The sequence below is a fragment of the Ammospiza caudacuta genome, chromosome 4, assembly GCF_027887145.1.
Source record: "Ammospiza caudacuta isolate bAmmCau1 chromosome 4, bAmmCau1.pri, whole genome shotgun sequence".
NCBI lineage: Eukaryota > Metazoa > Chordata > Aves > Passeriformes > Passerellidae > Ammospiza > Ammospiza caudacuta.
Window position 1 is genome coordinate 75,798,684 of NC_080596.1, and position 7,982 is coordinate 75,806,665.

The following is a 7,982-nucleotide window of genomic DNA, read 5'->3' on the forward strand; positions in this document are numbered from 1 at the left end:
CCTGTGTCGTGCTCATGTGGAATGTGCTTGGAGATTGTTCACCCACAGGTGATTGTTCCATTGGATTCTGCTGGGAGTTGTTTGCACTCTTTGGCCAATCAGGGCCAAGCTGTGTCAGGACTTTGGAGAGAGTCAGGAGTTTTCATTATTATCTTTTTAGCCTTCAGTAAGTGTCCTTTCTGTATTCTTTAATATAATATAGTATCATAAAGTAATAAATTAGTTTTCTGAGAACATGGAGTCAAATGCATCATTCTCTCCCCTCATTGGTGGACCTGAATTTACAATAAATTTCTATTTATTCTTCTTCACATTAATGGCAATCATTTTCAGTATAATACATCCTTTGAACTCTCATACATCTGATAAGACTCAAACCAGGCAATTCTGCATTGCAGGACTTGGTTATTCACCAGCAGTTAAGGTGGAAGAGTGACAAAGGGGGTGGACAGGCAGGCACCAAGGAAAACACAGGCAAAAAGTAGAACTCTCCCTATTTGCTTTGCCATAAGCTTTAAATGCAGAAGCACCAAGTTCATCTCTGTAAGGATTCCTTAGCCTTTAATCTACATGTTGGGTTTAAACTGGTTTTGGTTTTTTGTTTGAACTGATCACATTCATGTTGAAGGAATAGAAGGGATGTATCTGGTTTAACAACTTCGAAGGTTTTTTTTTAATATAACTCTCATGTTTACATGAACCATCAAAGCAATTTGACATTCATTCTTTCAGAAATGTGCTCCAAAGCCTTAATCCTACAAACGTGTAAGTCATTTATTTGTTCCTGAGGGTACAGTGCACACAGGGATAGACATTCTCTGCGTTAGAAAGATACAAAGGGCCACAAACCTGCTTTGAATAAATTTTCAAAGATTCATTTGTTTTAAAAAATTAAAGGAATGTGCTCCCCTGAAAGAATGAGACACATCCATAATCCAGTAGGAGTGGGCAACCTTGGCTTAGTAAGTGATAGGTTCTCATCAGAGGTGCTGCAGTATCTCACCTTTCTGCATTTTTGTTTTTTCCCAAATGCAAAATAAGATACAGAGTCTTAAATCCCTGTCCCATACCCTTAGGCTAATGCATTTCATTTGTGCAGGCTGCATGCAGGCACTCAATTAGCACAGAACAGCTGATGAGACCCAACTCATTAAGTCAAGCTAACTCAATTGTGCCCAGGATGATGATGACTTGTGAGGTTCACTGGCATTGAATTTCTGCTTGAGACAGAAACTCCTGGATAATAATAAACAGCAGTGAATAAAATGTTCACAGGTACACAATCCTGACCTGTTTCTGATGCTCTGTGGAGTCTCCATCTGAACCAGCCCCCTCAGATGCTCACTGCTATCAGGGAAGGTCCTGTCAGCTGAGTTGAAAGAGCTCAGAGTCTCAGTTCCATTCCCACACACAGGCACCTGCAGTGTTGTGTATCTGGATGGCTCCCACGTGCCTGTGATTTCTGTAGCAGCAGTCAAGGGCCAAGCAGGAGCCTTAAAAACCAAAGCACCTCTTTATAGGGGCAACTGAATGAAGGTCTGCATACTGCTGTGTCACCAAGTGAGGGGTCTGCTCCTCCTACACATCCAGTACTGCCAGAGACAGGACACTGGATTTAGTGGATCTTTGATCTTACTGGATGGAATCCTTTTTGATTTTCCTGTTAAAATAGCAATGGGACTTATTTTAAGGCTGAGTTGTTACACATGCCATAATTTTCTACTAATTAATTCTCTGCTGCAATATTGGGCAGAGTGTCTCAGCAAGGATTTACTGTTCAGAAAAAGTTTACAGACACCAAAGCGCCTGACTGGCAGGGTTTGGGTTGTGAACCAGCCAACTGAGACCATGGCCTGAATCTCCTCCTGAAATCTTCCTCCAGCCATTCTCCTTCTTGTACCTTCTGTCCCCTCTTCTGGCACAGCATCCACCATTCTTCATTTGTCCCCAGCAATCTGCTCACCCAGCCTTGACCACAAAGTCACAAAGTCCCTCTGTGTCCCTGTGTCCCTGTGTCCCTGTGGCTCTGTCCACTGTGAATCCCACTCTGGGTCCTTCCTGACAGACTGGACCTGCTTCCCAGAGCTCCTAACTCAGAAAGGGCTTCACACTGCTGGGTTGGGACGAATCCTCTTCAGCTCTGCCAGTTGTACAAAATACAGCATTTTCTGTTCCTCAGGTTTATTTTGTCCCATCTCCTGGGTGAAACAAGCTCCCTGCACAGTTAATTCATTCTCACTCTTTCTCTATCCTGGCAAACACCTTCCATATCCCCTCTCTTATTTTGACCCCATTCCTCTTTATTCCAGGGATGGTCTGTTTTTCCCCCAAATACATGCACTCATATTTTCTCTGCTGATATTTTTGTTTATAGCTGAAAACTGAAGTCTGAGTGCTGTCTCAAGATTTTTCACCACATTTCTAATTGTTGTTATCTACTTCTCATTTTCATTTTGCTGCTTCTAGAACTGAGTCCACATGCAGAGGGACTTTGTAGGAGATTTCAGCCAAGCTTTGTTTTCTTGGATGAGCAATGCTCTTGCTATAAGTGCCTGTCATCACAAGCCTTTGGAAAATATATCATGAAAACAGGGAGTGACTGGGGAAAACTAGAAAGAAAATAAAAGAGTACAAGTACATGTGCCTCTAGTTTTAGAATTAGAAATTGAGGAAAAGCCCTTATATAATACATCAAAAGACTTTTATATAAGTGATTTATTTGGTTTCGTATAAGTGATTTATTTGGTCTATTTTTGTTCTAGGCTTTCAATGTTATAAATAACAGCAAGATCTCTTTCAAACAGAAATACAGCACACACCTCGCTAAGACACAAACTTTCCCAATTCTCACATAGGAGAGATGAGGTGCTGCTGGATGTAAGTCATAATTCCGGCACACTGTCAAGTATTCCTCCAAAAATAAGACTTGGAAACATTAATTTACAGCTTTGGAAGTTAAAGGGTCGTTGCAAGTACAGAGAAGAGTCACTTCTCTTCCAAAACTCATCCAAATTCCTGCTGCAGTCCTATCACAAGCCCCTCAATGTCAGATTCTCACATATCACGTCCGTTATCAGCCAGGGTGCTCCTTGCTTCCTCACCCAGGAGTGGGAGCTGTGTTGGATCAACCAGAGCACAGGGACACACACAGGAGGGGAAACAGCCACAGCATCTCAGATGAGAGAACAGCTCCCTGTGCCAGCTGCTCCCTGATGGAAAATGACATTAATTATGCCCCTGTGGGGTATGCAAGGCTGCTTTTACTTCCCTGTCTCTCACACGTGCCCACAGTGAGAGCTGCTGGCACAGGATAACCTTGTTCTCTGAAGCCTCTTAGAACCAGTTCCTGCACTGGTTCTTGCATCTATTCAAAATTATTACTGCCTGGAAATAGGCAGTTTTTTCCCTCTCATTTCAAGTTATTAAAAAACACTTTCAATCAATACTGCCCTCGAGTCTTTTTTTTACTATTTCATTTGAAAATTAAGGAATAAAAAAGATAATTTCAGAAGAAGCTTCTGACCCATGCCTGGAAGTGTTCAAGGCTGGGTTGGATGGGGTTTGAAGCAACCTGATCTAGTTAAAGTTGCCCCTGACTATGGAAAGGGTTTAGAACAAGATGATTTTTATGCTCCCTTCCAACCCAAATCAGTCTGTGATTCTGTGATTCTGTTCTCACTCTGGACAATCCACAAAAACACAGGTATTTAATTCCTTTTCCACGCTTTCATTTAACAGAAGAACGGGTTTTCTTGCTCCTAAGAAATCCAAACTTATTTTGCCCCCATGTTTCTGGATTATTTTGGTATCACATTAGAGGGAAAACTTAAAGCTCAGCCACATTGCTGGACACAGGAAAATCTGCCAGGTGAACTTCATAGAAAGGAAGAAATAATCAGAAGTACAACTTCTCACCAAATAGTCTGGTGACTATTTTCTGCACTCCAAAGTGTTTTTCTGTACTTCAAGCCTGAAATGTGATGGTTGTTCTCTAGAAAAGTTATTTTTTGTAGTTCATTAACAGGGTGAACTGGTTTATAAAGACCATAGAGATGCCTTGGTGAAAGAAATAATCTAATGAGGTTGATGTTCTCAAAGATTGTGTTAAGCTAAAGAGGAGCAGCCTGAGTGAGTTTATAATTATCTCAAGCATATGACAAATGTGTGTAGATTTTTCTTTTTTACTAGTTGCCTTGAAAAAATAAACAATATATGAGTTAAGCTGATAATTTTTTTTCCTTTGTTTTCTTAGCAAATTTAAAGTAAGTTTGAACAGTTTTTCCAGACAAAGTTAAATATTTTCTCCTTGGATGTCTTTTAAAAATGAGTGTCGATGTATTTTCAGATAAAACTATTTTTAAATACTAATGAAAACACTTCAGTAAAAATGTCAAAATGAAGACATGTATTTTCCATTCTTTCTTCCTATGATATTTGAAGGCAAAATTAAAATGGGAAATAAACTGTGCTTTCTCAGCTTCTTTTGCTATTGGCTGACACAAGAGTTTACACCTTTTTTGCACCATTGGCAGGCTTCTGAGGATGATTTTTCCACAAAGCAGATTATAGAGGGCAACCCAACCAATGTATCTGAGAAAATACCTTTTTGGGGGAGCAGAATAGAGAAACTCAAAGAGAACAGAGACCTCTGCTATGTAGAACATTTCTAGATGATCACAAGCAAATACCATATAAATGTGATTAATTTCTTACCAACTGATAGCAAAATTTAACTCAAACTCTACGCAAATGAAACCTCCTTAGCAGCTTTACCTGTCCAGTTTATTTGCTGGTGAGCTAAACTGCAGATTAGGAACATCAACATGCTCAAAGGCCATGCTGAGGTGAAATAAGTATCTTCATAACCTGATATTTAGATTTGAAGAGAGCGTGACAGGGAGAAAACAGAACCAAAAGCCTCAAAGGAACAATAGAGCTTGTTTCCAAAAACATTGATGGCAGCGTTGCTGTTTGAAGTCAGCTTGGCTCAGGCAGGAGGCTGATGAGCTGAAGGATCGTGCACTGTTTTGACAGGAAGGCAAACATATCAGTTTAAATTTAACAATCCCTCTACTCCAGTTGTCATTTCAAATCTTTCTTACACCATCGACCCTACATTAGATCAATAAAATTATGACATTTTATGGCACATCAGTGACATAGCACAATATTGATTGGAAATCCTAGAGGATGGAAAAATACCAGGAAGCATATGTTAGATATGTGGGGGTTTTTTGGGTTTTTGGGTTTTTTTTCTATAGTGATGACCTCTTTTACACCAAAGGCATTAACTGGTTTCATCTTTATTATATAACTTTATTTAGTAGTTACTGACTTTTTTTAGGGGATCATTTTAGCTCAAGAAACTTTGACTAGCCCTAAAGGAGGCCAGTTAGCTGAACTCATTACTTTTTGTTTGAATATACACTTTGAAAAGTATTTGTTCCCCTTGACTGTTTTACTTCAATCTTATTTTCTTCTTTCTATTATTTCTGTAAGTGAGAAAGCATTATTACAATTTTTCTTGAAGTGTAGCTCGATATTCACTCTATGCATAAAACTAAATCTTTATGAATGATGCCAGAAGGTATGTTAAAATGTTATATTTTCAACAGTAGTCTCAAAATAAAAGTGGGAAAAAATAATCTTGTTTGAAGACTGACTATAAAACTCCCTCTTCTCAAGACAGCCTAAACTACTGCAAGCTTAGAAAAGTACACAAAAAAAACCCCAACTTTGTTAGACATAATACCTGGCACAATATAACTAAATGCAGAAAATCTTTTTTTTTTTTTTTGATGAGGTTAAGAAGGTGTAACAGTAACAGAAGTTATATTTGGTGGAATCAAAAATTTGATTTCCACTACCCTGGGTTTTTTTGTAATTGGAAAGAGTGCAGCAGTGTCCACATTTTGGACATTGGGGGGTTCTGTCTATGGCAGCATCATTCCTATTATCTGTGTAATTACCTCATAAGTTGCTCTCCCCAGAGCTGATGGGGAATGACAGGCGCTTAGTGGTGTGATTTGCATAACCTACTGTGGACATATGCATTAGAAAAAATTAAACACATCTACAGACAGCACTGGCAGCTTCGTCCAGCCCCATAATTACTGACCCTGGAGTGTCTAGCACAGCTCCAGCCATCTGGTCCAATGAATCCCTGCTTGGATCATTGTCCAAATAAAGCAATCTTCCACTTCATATCATTTCTAGGAGAGATACCCCCTTAGAGGGCAACATTCCAATCTGCATGCTAAGGATCTTCTGAGTGAGGGAATAGTCATTGAAGAACTGATGTGCCAGAGTAGATTGAGACTGAAATTATGGATTTGAAAATTTTCCTGCAGCTGTGCAGGGCTTGACTTGAACCACTCAAGGTTAACCACGTGTTTCTCCATGGTAACTCTTCTTCTGACCACAACACAGGTCATTTTCAGTATGAAAACATCAACTGTGGCTCCACAAGAGGCTGAAGCCTAAAATGTAGTAGATCAAGAGAGCATTCCAGGGAATACCACCTTTTTCTCATGTCCAAACTCTCAGGGTTTGCTACTGGCTAGTGCCACAGGCAGAAAACATAGATATTGGATCTCATTGAGCATGTATATTCTCAAGATGGATTCCTCCCAGTGGCTCCATGGAGGTCAAAAAGCAGAGAGGTAGCTGAAACTAAATTGAACTCTTGATTTGAAAAAGTACAAAGTGCTATTTCAACGTGTTCCTGTGATACGTGTGTGCATTATTTGTGTCCTGGATAGATGCATATTTGTATTATTCTTACTGCACTTTAATTGACCTGTCCACGGTGCAGGACCTTGAACTTGTTGAACCTCACAGGGTTCTTGAAGTTCCACTTCTCCAGCTTGGCCAGGTCCCTCTGCATGGTTGTTTCTTTCACTTGTGTCACCTGTTCAGGCTAAGGAAGAGTGGAAAGAATCTCAACCAAGAGCAGGCCCAAGGACAAGGTGACAGTGAGGAAGAACTGTCCCAAAGGGAAGACAAAGAGAGACCAAGAGCAGTCCCAGGGGAAAGAGGACAGAGACCAAAGGCTGAGCAGTGCTGCAGGAGAGCAACCACAGGTCTCACCCAGGTCAGGGAGACAGAAACAGATAAACTTTCCTAGGAATTGTTCTGGGGAGTTTTGAGAAGGCTGAGAGAAAGAATGAAACCGATCTTGCAGCTGGTGTTTTGAATAGTTGTTTTCTCATAAGGTGTTTACCAAAGGGTGTTTTCTTAATTAGCCAATGGTGGTGGTGTGTTGATTGAATGACCAGTCAGGTCCACCTGTGTCAGGACAGTGTATAAAAAAAAATTATTATTAGCCTCCTGAAGAGATCTGAGTGGTCCTGGGCTTGCTCAGCATCCCACAGCAGGGGCACAGGTGGAGATCCCAGGAGAGGAGAGGATGGTGTGTGTGTCTCAAACAGCCACAGCTGCACGGCCATAGAGTCAGCCTTGGTAAAAACACACAAGAGATGCTGGGAGTGACCCAGCACTGCTGGGAACAACATAACAAGAGAAATTGTGACTGGAGAAGGGGCCCATGAAGAGGGAGAACAGAATTTTTTTGGGACAAACATCCTTCTTTCTAGTCCCTGGAAAGAAGCACAACACAGGACACCAAAAGGGCAGCAAAGAAGCCAGGAAGGGAGCTTGGACTGCAGGGCAGAATCAAGATCATTCAAGAGCCCCAATGCCTTTGACCCATCTCCAGAAAGGTCTGAAAGAGCAGATTGTGCATGACAACAAATTTGCATAGAAGGCAAGAAATGTGTTTCCAGGGCAGGGAAAACCCTCCTTGCAAAGGAGCTCCCTCAATCCCAGGCAGTGCTCCTAGGACCCTGGAAATCCCATCTGGATGAAGGCTTGAACCAGGAATGAGACCAACATGAGCTGCACCAACACTGGAACCATGACTGCTGATCTCTTTTGCTCTCTCTCTTTTTTAATCTTGCTTTCTCTCCCTCCCTCCCTCCCTT